Source organism: Macaca nemestrina, chromosome 15, assembly GCF_043159975.1.
Source record: "Macaca nemestrina isolate mMacNem1 chromosome 15, mMacNem.hap1, whole genome shotgun sequence".
NCBI classification, from domain to species: Eukaryota; Metazoa; Chordata; class Mammalia; order Primates; family Cercopithecidae; genus Macaca; species Macaca nemestrina.
The window spans coordinates 61,138,113-61,152,083 of record NC_092139.1 but is presented as its reverse complement, the minus strand read 5'-3'; the positions used below and the strand labels follow the sequence as shown (position 1 = coordinate 61,152,083).

General features: G+C 40.5%; 1 long non-coding RNA gene and 1 other non-coding gene across 14 annotated transcripts in view; both read right to left on the bottom strand.

Annotated features, from left to right (window-relative positions):
• Nucleotides 1–13,971, bottom strand: part of LOC139358546 (uncharacterized) — a 42,286-nt gene that overhangs the window by 17,560 nt on the left and 10,755 nt on the right. For 4 of the 13 annotated variants that reach the window (XR_011613687.1, XR_011613691.1, XR_011613683.1 and 1 more), the window contains exons 5-9: nucleotides 13,650–13,679; nucleotides 12,492–12,641; nucleotides 8,996–9,206; nucleotides 6,121–6,210; nucleotides 5,178–5,228 (exon numbers count right to left, since the gene is read on the bottom strand). This is a non-coding gene — a long non-coding RNA (uncharacterized lncRNA). Of the gene's footprint in view, nucleotides 1–756; nucleotides 881–3,070; nucleotides 4,217–5,177; nucleotides 5,229–6,120; nucleotides 6,215–8,995; nucleotides 9,242–12,491; nucleotides 12,642–13,649; nucleotides 13,680–13,971 lie in introns of those variants that run through there. The other 9 variants (XR_011613682.1, XR_011613680.1, XR_011613681.1 and 6 more) reach the window with 7 other exon arrangements.
• LOC139358973 (U6 spliceosomal RNA) lies at nucleotides 2,063–2,166 on the bottom strand. Its single transcript, XR_011614473.1, has one exon. It is a non-coding gene; the product is annotated as a U6 spliceosomal RNA (small nuclear RNA).

Sequence of the window (13,971 nt, the reverse complement as noted above, 5' to 3'; positions counted from 1 at the left end):
AGGCTGAGAGCAATTCAAATGTAAACATATGGGTAAACAGAAATGGATATTGGCTATATAAGGCAATGATAAAAGAAGCATTTTGGCAATATATACATCACATGGCAATAATAGCACAAAAGGTGGGAGAAAAAATGAAATTAAAGTAATACAGTCCTTATGTTTTCTCAAAAGTGGTAATAGTATTAACATATATTAGATTTTAACAAGTCAGAAAACACATTGAAATCACGAGGACAACCCCAAACGGAGATTTAAAGAACGTAGAGCTTACATGCTAAGTAGGGAAACGGAATTAAGCAATAAAGGGTAGCTACCAAAAACTACATCAATTGTTACAGTTATTGGGAAAATAATATTTTTTTCCCTGAGAGCTTGGAAATGAATGAGAATACCTTCTATTACCATTTCTTTTCAACCTTGTATTCAACATCATATTGCAGGTTCCAGCCAGTGCAATAAGGAAACAAAAGGTATAAAAATGAGAAGGAAGTAGAAACTCATTATTTGTAAGTGACACAACTGTATGTAAAATATGTAAATGAATCCACATATGAACTTAAAATTAATAAGTACATTTAGCAAGGTCAGGGATCAATATTATACTTCTATATATGAGCAATAAAGAAGTAAAATTATATTTAAAATTCATACCACTTACAAAAGCATAAAAATTGTACATAATATAAACCACTTAATGAATATCTACCAAAATGACTAAAATTTAAAATACTGGCTAGGCATGGTGGCACACACCTGTAGTCCAAGCTACTTGGAAGCCTGAGGCAGGAATATCACTTCAGCTTGGGAGGTCGAGGCTGCCAGGAACCATGATCTCACCACTGTATTCCAGCCTGGGTGACAGAGCAAGACATTGTCTCTAAAAAAAAAATAAACTAAAATAAAATAGGCTGGAAGGAGTGACTCATGCTTGTAATCCTAGCCCTTTGGGAGGCCAAGGCAGGCGGATCACCTGAGGTCAGGAGTTCGAGACCAGCCTGGCCAACCCATCTCTACTAAAAATACAAAAATTAGCTGGGCATGGTGGTGCATGCCTGTAATCCGAGCTACTCGGGAGGCTGAGGCAGGAGAATCGCTTGAACCTGGGAGGTGGAGATTGCAGTGAGCCAAGATCGCACCACTGCACTCCAGCCTGGGTGACAGAGTGAGACTCCGTCTAAAAGAAAAAAGAGTAATAAAAATAGAATGAAATAAACACTAACAATTGTAAGTGTTAAAGAGGATGTGGAGCAGTCAGAAGTCTTCCAGCCTGTGCAAACCCATTGTTAGTATGCAGGCAAAAGAGAAGCTTATAGGTGTTTGCCAAGTGTTTGCAGCAGCATTATTTATAATATCCCCAAACTGAAAATAGCCTAAATACTCATCAATAGTAGATGACTGACAATAAACAAATTGTGGCATATTCCTAAAATGTAACACTAAATCACAATGAAAATGAACTCACTATGGCTACCTATAACAATGGTCATGAATCTCACTAAATTTTATTAAAATGAAGAATCCCAACACAGATAAATACAGATTTTATGATTTCATTTTATAAAAGTTAGCAAAACTGATCTATGTAGCTAGGAGTCAAGATAATTGTTAATATGGAGGAGGAAGGTCAGAGATAATAACTGAGTAAGGACATCAGAGCGACTTCTAAGGTCCTAGTAATACTTTATTTCTTAATCTAGGTGGATATGGGAAAAGCTAGAAATGAATTTTTATTAATAATCCTTATTTTTCACTCCTCTTTCTGAGCTCTTTGTCATATGACTTTAGAGTTTCTCTGATAAAGGCAGAATATATCTCCCTATATGACTTGCTTTAATTAATAGAATGAGGCAGAAATGAAGGTATGTCTGTTCAAAGCCTAGGCTTCAAAGGCCTTCATACATTTTTTAAATATTTCATTTTAAATGTCTGTGGGTACATAACAGATGTTTAAATATCTCATGAGGTACATGAGATATGTTGATAGAGGCAGGCAATGTATAATAATCACATCATGGGAAATGGGGTGTCCGTCTCCTTAAGCATTTATCCTTTGTGTTACAAAAATCTGCAATGCTTCATGCATCTGTGTGTCATCCTTGCGCAGAGGCTATGCTAATCTCTGTAACATTTCAATTTTAGTGTATGTGCTCCTGAGGTAAGCACCTGCATGCATTTCTATTTGCTTTTTAGCATTTCTGCAATACTATGAGTAGAACATGTCTGTGTTAAAATACAACAAAAGCAGGGTGGATGGGCTGTAGAGCAGAATATACCAGATGTCTTACTCTGGTTGTGTTGTTGTAACAAAATACTTTAGACTAGGTAATTTATAGAGCACAGAAATGTATTTTTCATGGAGGCTGGAACCCAAGATCAATGCACCAGCAGGTTCAGATCTAGTAAGGGCCTCATCTCTCTTTCCAAGTTGGTGCCTTGTTGCTGCATCCTCTGAAGAAGAGGAATGCTGTGTCCTCACCAAGTAGAAAAGGTGGAAGGGTTGGAAGGACAAAAGAGAGAGAGGCAAACTCCCTCCATTGTGTCCTTTCATACTGATATTAATCCACCCATGAGGGCAGAAACCTCATGACCTGAATACCTCCCCAAAACCCATCCTCCCAACACTTGCATTGGGGATTATGTTTCTACCAGATGAAGTGTGGGGATACATTCAGACCATAACATCAAGTAAGCTGCCCCCATCAAATGCAGCCTATAGCAAGCCCCGTTGGTATTTGCAAATGCACAAGTAAGCAGCTAAACTGCAAACATAGGAGTAATGCCTGACATGTGGGTTCTGCTCTTGGTTGGATTTGGTAGGTTTTGTTTTGATGGGAAAGTTCTGTTTCATATGTTTTTCATTCTCTTCCACAGGCTAATAGGCTAGACCAGGTGTGTATTTCTCATGATGACGGCATCAGCTCATGTAGAACAGCATTTTACACAAGGTCTCTTGGATTCTTGCCTTGGAACTAGCTCTCCATAAGATCTGCTTTATTCCATTGGTCAAAACAAGTTAGTTAGATGCCCAAACCCCAAATCCAGGGGCAGAGAAATGTCCTCTTTTGTGGAAGAAAATGCAAAATCTCAAGGCAATAGCTTTAATCAGAGGGATTGTGAAATATTTGAGCCATTAACACAATGTATGACGCCTAGAAGGATGTCACACAGTGAATAAGTAATTACAGCATAATTCATTATTTACAATTGTATTAAGTATTATGAAGAAAAAATACTGCATGGTAAGCTCTACATGGAAAACTATATAGGAAACAAATATATGATTAAGCATTTCTATTTCAAGATTACAATCCTGGATAATTATAATATTGACTATCACATTTCCATAGTAAGAGGTATTTAATAATGCACATGATGTCTAGTCTGTATTTTGTTAAATGCTTAAAATTGACATTAAGAAACAAAACTAATAATATCCTGGTTATGTAAAAATCTCTGATTACTTTTCTATTTAATTTTGAGAGCTAAGGAAGCCAGGGTTTTCCTTCTTCTCCAATGATTTTGCACAAAACTTTTACACTGTTCATTACATACTGTGTGGTTTTACATCTTTAGGTTTGAGAAACACATATATTGCTTAGAGATTATGAGGGAGTGAGGTAGGGAATTATTAGGGGAAAAAATGCGCCACCACCCCAGCTAGTTTTTGTATTTTTAGTAGAGATGGTTTCACCATGTTTGCCAAACTGCTCTTGAACTCCTGACCTCAAATGATCTGTCCCTCCCAGAGCGCTGGGATTACAGGCCTGAGTCACCACGTCCGGCCCAATGTTTATATTTTTTTAAAACAGAGATGGGGTTTCACCACATTGACCAGGCTGGTCTCGAATTCCTAATCCCAAGTGATCCGCCCACCTCAGCCTCCCAAAGTGCTGGGATTACAGGCCTGAGCCAATGCACCCAGCCCTGAATGATTGTTTTGTCTGTACATTTCTCATGTCTTATATGGCATTGTAAAGGCAATCAGATCTTTTCATTCATGTGGTTTTGCACCTTTTCAGTAATGGTATTATTCTTTGTACTTAGAAGCTTGGCAGGCACTAGAACCCATCTCTCAAACAAAACAGGCTGAAGACATTAGGAATATAGTAGCTGCAACTTGTGGGAGGTTGCATGAAATATTAATCCTGCTTCTCTCAGAACAGAGTCCTGCAACGGAGCCAATGAAGCAATCACTAGCTCCACAAATAAGACACTGCAAAAATTAAAAAATACCTAAGATGTTTTTGTAGTCTGTGATAGCAACTATGCATGGTAGAAAGGCTAGTGCAAAACAGATACATACACCAATGGAACAGAATAGAGAGCCCAGAGATTAACCCATCATATATGGTCAACTAAATTTCAATAAGGGTACCAAGAATACACAGTGGGAAAATGACCGTCTCTTCAATAAATGATGTTGGGAAAACTGGGTATCCACGCACAAAAGAATGAAATTGGACCCCTGCTGTACACCACACCCAAAAATCAACTCAAAATGGATTAAAAACTAAAATGTAAGACTTGACACCATAAAACTCTTAGAAGGGAACATAGGGGAAAAGATCCTGGATATTGGATACAATGCCAAGCAAAAATAAACAAGTGCAACTATATCAATCTAAAATGCTTCTGCACAGTAAACAATCAATAAAATGAAAAGATAGGCCGGGCGCGGTGGCTCAAGCCTGTAATCCCCGCACTTTGGGAGGCCGAGACAGGCGGATCACGAGGTCGGGAGATCGAGACCATCCTGGCTAACACAGTGAAACCCCGTCTCTACTAAAAAAATACAAAAAAAATAGCCGGACGAGGTGGCGGGCGCCTGTAGTCCCAGCTACTCGGGAGGCTGAGGCAGGAGAATGGCGCAAACCCGGGAGGCGGAGCTTGCAGTGAGCTGAGATGGCGCCACTGCACTCCAGCCTGGGCAACAGCATGAGACTCCCTCTCAAAAAAAAAAAAAAAAAAAAAAAGAAAAGATAACCTATAGAATGGGAGAAAACATTTGCAAACCATATTATCTGGTAAGAGTTTAATATCCTAAGAGACTCATACAACTGAATAGCAGAAAAATCCACAAATAACCTGATTGAAAAAATGGGCAAAGGACATAAATAGACATTTCTCCAAAGGAGACATACAAATGACCGACAGATATAGGAAAACATGCTTACCATCACTGATCATCAGGAAAATGCAAATCAAATCCACAATGAAGATGGCTCCTGTTTTTTAAAAAAGATAACTGTTGGTGATGATGTGGAAAAAAGGAAAACCTTGTATATTACTGGTGGGAATATAAATTGTTACAGCCATTATAGAAAATAGTACTCAGGTTTCTCAAAAAATTAAACGTAAAACTGCCATGTGGTCCAGCACTCCCATATTGGGTGTATATCCAAAGGAACTGAAATCAGTATGCTGAAGAGATATTTGTACTCTCATGTTTATGGCGGCATTCTCAACAGCCAACATATGGAAACAACCTACATGTTGATTGATGAATGAATGAATGAAGAAATTGTGGTGTATACACACAATGGAGTATTATTCGGCCCCCCCAAAATGGAAATCCTCTCATTTGTGACAACATGGATGAACCCAGAGGACATTATGTTAAGTGAAATAAGCCAGATACAGGTAGCACACACTGTATGATTTTACTTACATGTGAAATCTAAAATATGAAGCAGAGAGTAGCGTGGTGGTTGCCAGGTGCTGGGGGAAGGGGGAGATTGGGAAGTGATGGTTACAGGGTACAAAGTTTCATCATAGTGCCAATAGCTGACAATACTGTACTGTGTACCTAAAATTGCTAAGAGGGTAGATCTTCTGTTAAGTCCTCTTATCAAAACAACAACAATCATAATAAAGGGGGTGGCAGGAAACTTTGAGATGTGACAGGTTTGTTTATAACCTTGATGGTGGTGATGGTTTCAGGGATGTTTGTTTATCCCCAAACTGATGAAGATATATATGTTAAATATGTACCACTTTTTATATGTCAATCACACATCAATTAAGTGGTTTAAGAAAAACAATAACAATAACAAAGGTTTGTGGAATACACTAATCAGACAATATAAACATCATCAGGGAGTTGCAGAGGCAGCTTACCTGATTACTCGGCCTGATTTGGGGCCAGACATGGGGAAGCCAACTTTAGGAACAACCAAATGAGAATTCATTACAACTCACAGCACAAAGCTACCTCAAAGGAATCCAGTAGATATGCCGAAATTACACATTACATGAAAAAAAAAAAAAAGAAAAAACTATTGCAATTCTGAAGAAAACTTCTGAAGTCAGATTGTGTGTATGTGCCCATTTGTGTGCATCTTTTATTTTTTCAGATATTTTCTTGCAAAATTAACAAATTTTTCCTTTCATATTTTCCCATCATTCCACAGTTCCATTTCTTTTACCAAGTCCTAAGTAGCCTTTTACTCCCCTGTCCACCAGTAAACATTGGTTTGGCAAAGCCAAGAGATTATCTAATTTTCATCCAAAAAGGATGGTGACCCTTTGCTGGTGATTTGCATTTCCTGCCTAGAAATCTAAACAATTTTTGTTTTCAAAGTTAAAAAATTTAACTAGAACATAGCTTACAGTTAATGTTTCTCTATGAATCTATCACTAATTATCTATAATGTTGTTATCTCATATCTTTTGGCTATTCTATCTTTAACAGGTTTTTTCATTGGTGGGTTCTCTACTTCAGGAACATCAATTGTCTTTACGTTGATCACTTTTTGACTGTCCTCCATTATTGATTATATTGTCTCTTATTGCTTTGTCTTTTATTCTCTGCACTCATCATGACTAAATGAAGCCTTTATATCAGAATTTTAGTTTAGCTAAGTATTTCAATCATTGCTATTTTAATTAGATTATCTGTCAGTTCCATGGTGGTGGTGTTTTAGCTCTCAGTTTCTTTCGCTTTGCAGTCTTTCTTCTCGTTTCATTGTTTAATAATCTTTGATTTCCTTTAAAAACATATATGTTATTTCATTCCTTAGCAACATGGTGCAGTTGCATAAAATTGTCTTCCTTTCCTTGCCTTCTGTTTTCTTAAGTTATGATTAAGTTCTTCACTTGTCATTTTTGTGTTCAGTTTTATTCATTCAATATTGATTTACTGAGTGCCTACTATGTGTCAGGCACTATTCTTAATACTAAGGAAAGGCCTGTTAGGGAAACCACATTCTTGCCCTCATGGATATTACATTTCAGATACAGAAGTCAGACAACAAATAATAGATCTATAATAAAACATCAAGATAGTCTATACTGGGGGATTGTGAGCTCCTGGCCTAACTCTCAATTCCTCCATTGCCACTATCATGAAAAAGCAGCCATAGACAATAGGTAAACTAATATGTGTTACTGTGTTCCCATAAAACTTTGCTGACACCTGCTTTCAGGCAGCTATTTGCATTTATCAATGTTATTCTCATCCTCTTTCTGGTATTGTTTTCTGAGGTCATTCCACTTACTGATATTATGACAATCAGGTATAAGGTTCTGGGTGGGCCAGTAGAGAAAAAAGAGGATGATGACCATCCCCAAGGACATGCGTTGAGCCCTTTCCTTCACTTACAATTACTTTAAGACAAAGGAGAAGGGGTCATTTTGTTCTCTTCTGGCCGCTACCCATTTCTGGTTGTCTGTATGAAAGAACGGAAAGGTTGGAATCTGATACTGGCTTCATCCTGCAACTATCCAGGCCTGCTACTGGGGTGACTACCAACTAATGGGGCACCCAGAGAATGAGAAAACATGGACATCCACCAATGAAGTTCCCTAAAGGAGTAAGAGGTCAAGTTGTAATGGCACCTGCTGCTTAGTATTTTCTTCTACTGCCTGATTTCTTTTATGCCCGTGGTAGACTTAAACATTTAAGTGTCAGCTTATTTTCCTAGGACACTAAAATACTTTAAAAACACATTTTAATTCTTATTACCAGCCTCAACATCATAGTGAGATCTTGTCTCTACTAAAAGTAAAAACAAACGAACAAATACAAGATAGCCAGGCATGGCGTTGCATGCCTGTAGTCCCAGCTACTTAAAGCAGAGGCGGGAGGCTCATTTGAGCCCAGGAGTTTAGTTTACAGTGAGCTATGATTGTGCCACTGCACTCCATGCTGGACAACAGAATGAGACTCTTTCTTAAAAAAAAAACCCTCTAATTTAAAACAAAACAAAACAAAACAGTTTTTATTCATTGCAGAAACAAATGCAAATAGGCAAAGAGCATAAATATGATCCTGAATCCCCTCTCCCAATATGACGAATGTTAACATTTCTAGACATATCTTCCAAATATAAACCTATATAAAACTAACATATGTGAACGCGTTATATACTAAAACATTAAACTCATATTGAATATGTAGCACTTTGCAGCCTTCCATAAGTAACACATGACAGCAATAACAAACGTAACAGAATATAAAATACTCTCAAATTGGCCTGATTTATAACCTGCTTTTTCATTTACTATCATGAAACCTTTTCTAAGTCTCTAAATTATTTTGGGTTTTTTTTGGCAATGGTTGTATAGTATTCCACTGCACAAATGTACCATAACTCATTTAAATAATCTCTCCTTGTTTGGGAATTTAATTTGCTTTGATTTTTTCAGTATTATGACCAACACTTAAATGAATATCCTTTTACCTAAATATAGGCATATATTCTTTTTTTCCCGTACTTGCTATTTTTGTTTTTGTTTTGAAGATGGTTTCTCTCTGCTGCTCAGGCTGGAGTGTACTGGTGTGATCAGCTCACTGTAACCTCAAACTCCTGTGCTCAAGGATCCTCCTGTCTCAGCCTCCTGAGGAGCTGAGACTACAGGCATGCACCACCACACCTGGCTATTTTTTTTTTTAATTTTTCATCTTGTAGAGATGGGGTCTCACTTTGTTGCCCAGGCTGCACTTTATAACCTGCACTTTGTAATAGAATTCTTATTTATAAATATACTTTACCTCCTCTGGGCACTGGTCTCATTTTTATGTTGAAAACTTGGTTGCAACACTTGAGAAATGCTGGTTCTCTTTGCTAGTTCTGGTGGGGCGGGAGGATAGGTAGACAACCGTGGGTTAGGGTTAGAATACTGATGCTCTGTGAGGCAGTACCCACGAGGTGATGAGGCCCATGGAACTCCTTGAAGAGGTTAAGGGATCCAGTAGAGGGTAACTGTGAGTCAGAAATCCCATTGTGACCACTACTACCTATACCAGGAAAGTGACATTCAACCATGAAACACTAAAGTGGGCATGAAAAAAATCCAAAGGGTATCACCAACTGACAAAGGGCAGAAAATGTATACTCTAGGTTGACATTTAGCCCTTAACACACCATGACAGCATGAGGCTCCATGGGTGTGTCAGCATGGGGGATCGGATGAAACCCTCCCCTCTCTTGCAGTCTGTGGCTCTGCCTCATGTAATATTATCACACAAACCTCTGCGTGAACACCATAAAATGCATACTTTTTGACATCTGAAGCCTCAGCTGGTCAAGTCCATCCGGGAAATATATCCTGAGATGGGTGGAACTTTCACATGTTTTTCATATTTATACTTTCTTCTTTTCTTTTCTTCTCTCTCTCTCTCCCCCTCCTTTCCCCCTCCCCTCCCCTTTCCTCACCTCCCTTCTCCTTTCCTTTCCTTTCCCCCTTGTTATCTGCCTGGGAGTCTAGGATACAGCAGGCTCTGGGTAAATGCGTATTGTAAAGGTGGCAGGTAGAAAGGGCTTGGCTGTTGTTTTTCAAACAGATTATGCATATGCTGACATTATTAAAAACACACGCACATGTACATCACCATTGCCCCAGAAACCTCTCCAGCTGACTAGTGTCAAGCTAGTGATTTATAAGATTGTCTGCACATATTATATTTTAAAACACATATTGTGTTTGTGAAATGTGTATTTATTACACATTTTGGAATTGATAATATTCGCCAAAAAGCAGCCTCTCCTTGCTGGATCTGAGACAGTCTGTCATGTAAACACATTTCTGGAAGAGACTTCATACAAATGCTTTAGATGGGGCCAACCAGCTTCCATGGTCTCTCCCTCTCTCTGTCTCTCTCACACACACACACACACGCCCCTTCTCCTCCCCCGACCATGTCACACCCATACAAATAAATAATAAAAACAGTAATGGAACAACAGCCCCAGAGGAAAGCTCTGTTAGGAATAAGTCTTATTTTCAAAGCTGCACAAAACCCATCCAGCGAAGTAACCTTGTGAAAAGCAACACTTTATAACTCTACAGATTGGGCTGCCCCAAATTAGCGAGATGGCTCTGTGAGCCCCACCAAGTGTGTTCTTCAAATACCCTGAGCTGTGACTCCAAGTGCGAGAGTTGACAGGAAATCCAATTTGCGGTCAGTCTATAGAAAGGGTGTTCCAGACTCTGATCACCTTGGTACGGCCATGTGGGTCAGTATATGGCTGTGTGGGTGTGTGGGGCTGGGTAGGTATGTGGGTCTGTGTGCAGCTCTGTGGGTTAGTGTGTAGGTGTATGACTCTGTGGGTGTGTTGCTGCATGGCTGTGTGGGTCAGTGTGTGACTATGTGGGTGGGTTGGTGTGTGGACGTATGACTGTGTGGGTGTGTGGCTACACGGGTGTGTGGGTCAGTGTGTGGCTGTGTGGGTCGGTATGTTGCCGTGTGGGTCGGTGTGTGACTGTGTGGGTCGGTGTGTGGCCATGTGGGTTGGTGTGTTGCTGTGTGGGTCGGTGTGTAGCTCTGTGGGTTGGTGTGTGGGTGTATGACTGTGTGAGTGTGTGGCTGCACGGCTGTGTGGGTCAGTGTGTGACTGTGTGGGTCAGTGTGTGACTGTGTGGGTCGGTGTGTGGCTGTGTGGGTTGGTGTGTGGCTGTGTGGGTTGGTGTGTTGCTGTGTGGGTCGGTGTGTTGTGTGGGTTGGTGTGTTGCTGTGTGGGTCGGTGTGTTGCTGTGTGGGTTGGTGTGTGGCTGTGTGGGTGTGTGTGTGTAGTCACCCTGTGTAATGTGCATTCACACCCCACTCTGGCAGCTTAATCTTTTCCTCCCCAGCATTCACTGGCATAATCAACTGGGGGCCTGCGCAGAACCTGCCAAGCTTATATTAACGTTGGCTCAGGGAGAGATTTCTTCCTTCCTAGCACAGCACAGGCTGTACCTGGCTCAGCTACGACTCTCCCACCTTTACACCCCTCACTACACTACACATACACACAAACATGCACACACACACACAGGCGTGCGCACGTGCGCATGAACACACACACACACACGAGTGCCAGGTGGAACTAGTTCTGGTTAGTGTTTGGAAGGGGAACTTCCTTGGCCTCTGCCAAATATAGTCAATCACCCCGAGATTTTCAGAGCCTCTGCCTCATTGTTTGATCTGGAAACCCCTTTCCTACTCTACAGGGGCCACAAGCACATTATAAATGCAATCTCACTTGGAGGCTTAAGTGCCAACCTGGGCTCAAACAGCTGTGTCATCTGAATGAGTAATTTACTCATTCATAAAATGGGGATGATATTAGCAGGATGACATCGTGAGGTTCCTCATTAAGATATCATTTTAAAATGAACCCCAGTCCTTGTCCAGTGGGAGAGGCATCAGACAGAATGTCTACTCCCGCCTCAGTCCAGGATGGGATTAATCTCAGCCTGTTAGCCCTGCTAAGTCCAGTCACACAAACCCTGCAGGGAGAAAGAGGAGAGCATCTGCCATACAGTCAGGCTGCCATCCTGTTCACTTGCTTCTGTCCTTGCCCCTGTCCCTGAGCTCCAGACACACAGAACTCTTCATTGATCCCAGGACACACCCCCATTGCACATGCTGTGTCCTCTGCCTGGATTTCCCTTCCACCTATTCTCTGCCTAGAAAACTTATATTCATCCTTCAAAGCTGAGATCTAAAACCACCATTTATTGCAACCTTCCATGCTCCCTCCTCTTCTCCCTCAGCCTCAAGCAGAGATAATTTCCTGGGTCATCATGGAATCTCATGGAAAGTTCTATTTGAACACTTCCCATACTTGCAACACCAGGACGTGATGTGGCTCTTCCACCAGATTGTGAACCCCTTGAAGAGAACAGTTATGTTTATCTTTGATTCCCTAATACTCAACCCGGTGTCAAGCACGTAGTAGTAAACTTAATCCATGTTTGAATGAATTATTCTTTGTGTCCTCAAAGTTTAACTCCACGACTGGGGCATACTAATTACCTAATGATTGTTTGTGGAAATTGTTATGAATCTATCTCTGCAGCCCCATAGCCTAGTAGAGTTGTTTGAATGAGTGAGCTGTGCCTCATTCTGGCCACTCACTATGTTTCCTGGACTGTAGTAGGTGCCAAAAAAAAAGTCTGCATGGATGTTCATTCCCCCAGCACCTGTTATAAAGTTTATCTAACTGTTGCAATTGACAACCTTCATGTTTCTCCTCAACTCAATCAGTGCAGGTTTTACTTACCTGACGATGCAATGCAGGTTCAGGGCACCAGAGGATGGGGGAGGGAAGGAGGGCTCTGCTCCACTGGTTCATTCAAGAACCCAGGCTCCTGATGGCTCTGCCAGTTTCAACAAGTGACCTTCCAGGGTCATCCTTGGTGTTGAAACCTAGCTGGAAGGTTGTGGAAAAAGCAGGAACATTTTATGGCCAGGTCAGGAACTACCCCACATCACTTCTGCTCACATTCCTTTAACTAGAATTCAGTCACTTTGGTCACACCTCACTGCAGGGAAGGCTTGAAAATGTAGTTTAAACTGTGTGCTCAAGTAAAAGTGGAAATGGGTTTGACGAGCAGTAGTAAGTCCAAAAAACTTATCAATCATCCACAAATATTTGGTGAACAATATGAATAATGAGTTTTTCTATACCTGGAAGCTACGTATAGGTATGTTTGCACATAGCATATGCTCAATGAGTAGTTGAAATAATTCATCTCTGTATCGTCAAAAACCTTACATATTGTCTCATGTGGAGATGGTACTCAGTAAATAAATGGATGAAAAGGAGGGAGGGAGGGAGGGAAGGAGGAGGGAGGGAGGAAGGAAGGAAGGAAGGAAGGAAGGAAGGAAGGATGGATGGATTTAATAACAAAGAGTAGATAATGTATAGATGAATGGACAGATGGATGCAAGAAATCAAGGATGCGTGGGAGGAAAGAAGGAAGGAAGGAATGAACAAATGAAAGAAGGAGAAAAGGAAGGAAAATAGTAAGAAAATATTTAATAATGGATGGATGATGGATAGATGAATGGATGAAAGAAAGGATGAGCGGTAGAAAAGAAGATGAGAGGGAGGAAGGTGTATATATACGTACATACGCACACATACACACATATATACATATACATAGTCTTGTTAATATGTAACAAGAATTAGGAGTTATATATATATGCATACACACACACATACACATACACACACACATAAGTATATGCTTGGGAAATTAAGTACTTGGGAAATTGTTACCATCATAAACTAGGGCAATGGGTCACCCCTGAGGTGTTCCTGTTAGCCCCAACTGCTCAGTCCCTGCTTGGTCCTGATCCCTTGCCCCACACCTTATTACACCCTACACAGGGACTTGACCACCTTCTAGCTTCCAAGTAGGAGTGAGCTTACCTCCAGGTTTCCTGGGTGTGGTGGCTACAGCTTCAAGTGCGAGCCATGGAAAATGGGTGAGAAGACAGAGCAAGGTTTTAGATTCAAGGTCTACACTCTGCTTGAGTGATAACATCATTTCCATACTATAATTACATTGCCCAATTCCCCCGATTGTACTGCTATCTTGTAGGCTGTCCTGGTTGGAAGTAATCTGAAACTATGAGACATTAGATTCTGTGAAACAATCACTTCCCAAAGAAATATGGTCCTAGACAGTAATTGATAAATCCCATTAAGCCTCTTATTTCCTATTTGGTCTCTTCTGAGATGACATTGTTGA